Consider the following 3658-nt stretch of genomic DNA (forward strand, 5'->3'; position numbering starts at 1 on the left):
TTGATGAATTATTATTATTATTAGCTCACATGAATGGTTTAAAGCGGATTTCCAAATACTATCGCTGCTGACTTTAAATATTAGGATATTTACCTGTCCAGGGATCCCGCAATGTCAGCACCCCAGCCGATTTTCAGATCGGCTCTAGGGTGCTGCCGCCGCCATTCGTAGTGAGGGAAACCAGCTTTCGGGTTCCCCACTGTGCATGCACGAAGCGCGCTGCGCTTTCTAACTGGCCCAGCGGCGGAGGAAGGAGTAGATGTGCCAAACTTCAGTCTCCCGGAAGTGGGGACGAGTGCCTGTCAAAAACAGGTATGTGTTCCCCCCTTCCCCCCGAAAGGTGCCAAATGTGGCACCGGAGGGGGGGGGGGGGGAGGGGAGCAGATGACCATTGGGTTTTTTTTTTTTTTTTTTTTAGGTATAACCTCTAGTATCTTGAATAATAGTAGGGCTTAGTGTACTAATTAATAGTAGTGGGGCTTACTGTACTACTTATCTCCAGAACCAGGTTACCTGACATTTTTTTCATCTATATAATCAGGTTATACATTCTGATAAACCCATTATGAAATCCTTTATATATAATCACAATTATTTTATTAATTATGATGTTTAATTGTGGGTTTAATGGATCCATAACTATAGCTATCAATTATGTTTAATTATATGAATAATTGATGGGAAATGCTTTTACTTTTCTTTTTTTAAATTTTCATAATTAATATAGTAGCGCACAATGTTTTACAACACAAGATGTTTTAAATATGTATGGAAATAAGCAACAGGTGATTTACTAAGGTTTGTCAGAGATATATTTAGTTGCATCAGACTTAGTTCTAAATATTTCCCTATAACAATTAAGGTGATCACAGTGTCAATAAACGATAGCGCTATTTTTTATTTATTGATAATGAATAGAATATTTGTGTGTCAGTTTGCTATTTGTACAGTGAAGTGATTCAATTGGCTACATGTACTTGTATATATGTGCACATTTTCTTTATGCATTAGAGAACTGGCCTCCAAACTGTGGCCCTGGGGGCCAGATGCAGCCCTTTGCTTGCTTTTATCTGGCCATTGAAGCACTATTTTCATCCACTGAGGAAGTATTGGGCATAATTACCCTCCACTGACACCTATGAAGGAGCAGAATTCCTCCTAATGACACTAAATATGGGGCACAATTCCTCCCAATGACACCAACAATGGGGCACAATGACACCAATGATGGGGCACAATTCCCCTCAATGACACCAACAATGGGGCCCAATGACACCAAAAATGGTGCACAATTCCTTCCAATGACACCAACAATAGAGCCCAATGGCACCAATGATGGGGCACAATTCCTTCCAATGACACCAACAATAGAGCCCAATGACACCAATGATGGGGCACAATTCCTCCCAATGACACCAACAATAGGGAGCAATGACACCAAAGATGGAGCATAATTCATCTCAATGACACCAACAAAGGGGCCCAATGACACCAAAAGATGGGACACAATTCTTCCCAATGACATCAAACATGGGGTAAAATTCCTACCAATGACACCAACGATGGGGTACAAATTTCTTCCACTAACATCAACAATTGCACGCTATTCCTTCCACTGACACCAAAGATGGGCATTGTTTATTCCCACTGATGTTGGGGCCTTATCTACTCCCAATGGCAAGAGTCAGGACCCCCTAAATCTAAATGACAGTAAACTGGCCCTTTGTTTAGAATGTTTGGGGACCCATGCATTACAGACTTGGTGTGAGACACTGTATATGTATTTTATTTGTACAAATTAAATATATTTGTTCTCATTTCTACAACAGCGATGTGTTGTTTTTTTTCTTTTGCAAAGGTCAGTACTTTTTGGGTAATAACAGTTAGAGGTTCACATTGCACCTTCATCACTCTCCGTTTCATTGTTTGGGTTGTGGTCCCAGGTTCCCAATAAGTGCCTGAGAGCTTGGGAACCACAAGGGGGGAAGCTCACCGCCTATTGTGTGAAAGTATAAAGTGATCGGCGGCTCCCAAATCACTTTGACTTTCAAGCCCACAGCTTGCTGAACAAATAGATTACAAGCTGATAGCTGCTACTGCAGCCATCAGCTTGTGAGTAACAGTTCTCTCTTTGGACGTACAAAGTATGTCCAAAAAACTGAAATGGTTAATCTGATCGCTTTCACATATGCACAACCGTGCAAGAATTATGCGCTCTGCAGCCATTAATTCTGAATGGCAACCCAATGCACTAATAAATGCCACAACACAAAGTAGCGACCTACCATGCACTTGCAAATGTTGTGTTACAAAAAGAAAGGGTCAGGTGCAGTTAAGGCCATGCTGTGGTGCGTTGGCATTCTTAAGGGCTTAGTCTTTTATGTTATATCCATGTTTAGGGTGTAACCTGATGCATGGTCGCATACACCATCTCCAAAACCCAAACTGTTTCCCATTACTTGACTTGCAGGGCGCTCCTTCATGCATCATTTTGCGATCAGTTTAATTCAGTGAGGCCACACTCTACCTGCACAGCCACGTCACCCAGCCCTAGGGTTACTCACAATGAATACCTACTTGTCCCATCTGCCCCCCACAACAGAGGGACTATGCAAAGCATACTGGAAACACCCTTTCCCTTCTTAGCATGTTACACTGCCCTGCAGTCTAGCCAGAATTTTTCTAGCTCCATAACTGCAGGTACATACCTCCATAGTCCATACAGACCTGAGGTCAGGGTAAAACATTGAAAGAGTCTGTGTATTGTACCCATAACACATTGTTTACAGGTGCAGACTTCATTGCAAAAAAATTGTAAATGCACATTGATCATTAGATCAGTGTTGCTGCATTTGCTGCTTTTTGCAAAAGGTGGACGTTTAATGCAATGCATGTTAACATGCTATTTAAAGGAGAAGTATGAGATAGGCTAAATAAAGAAAATAATGCTATAATCATGAATCAGCTGTAATTTCTTTCCTCTCTCCTTTTGTTTTTGCAGCAGGGGCACTTCATCTGTCATGTAGGTCCCTGTAACTTTTCCCTCCTCTACTGGAAGATGTGGCGATGCCTACTGAACAGGCACACACCTGTGGCTGTGCATATTAGGTGTTTCAATTTTAGACCTGACCATGTGACCACAGTAAATAAAAAAAGAAAAAAAATTTAAAACCACCACTACACATTTCTTTTATAAGATAATATATTCTCTATTTAACAGCGGCACTATGCATAACACAGCTTTTCAGCTTGATACAGGTATGCTTTTCCAGAGTGGATGGAGTTTGTCACACACACAGCACAAGAGACATATAAGCCACCTCATTGACACAATGATTCACCTTCAGGTTTTGTGGCTTGCTTAGCTGACCTGTGCTTTGTGTGCACACCAATGTACAGGGCACCAGCATGTGCTTGACTTTATGCAACATGTACAGCTGCACATCTGTTGACTTAATCTCCTTATATCTGTTGAGTTAATTTGGCGAGTGTGGAGTTTGTGAAATACCTGTATGTTCATACAGGGTATATATACACCACTGTCATCTGCAAAAAAAAAAAAAAACTGCTACGGCTGTTGAAATACATTGAAATATGTAATTATATGTTGAGCAGTCCACACCTGTACTCAGAATGCTTTCCCCACCCTACAGAGATA

This window comes from Aquarana catesbeiana, linkage group LG02 (assembly GCF_042186555.1).
Source record: "Aquarana catesbeiana isolate 2022-GZ linkage group LG02, ASM4218655v1, whole genome shotgun sequence".
Taxonomy (NCBI): Eukaryota; Metazoa; Chordata; class Amphibia; order Anura; family Ranidae; genus Aquarana; species Aquarana catesbeiana.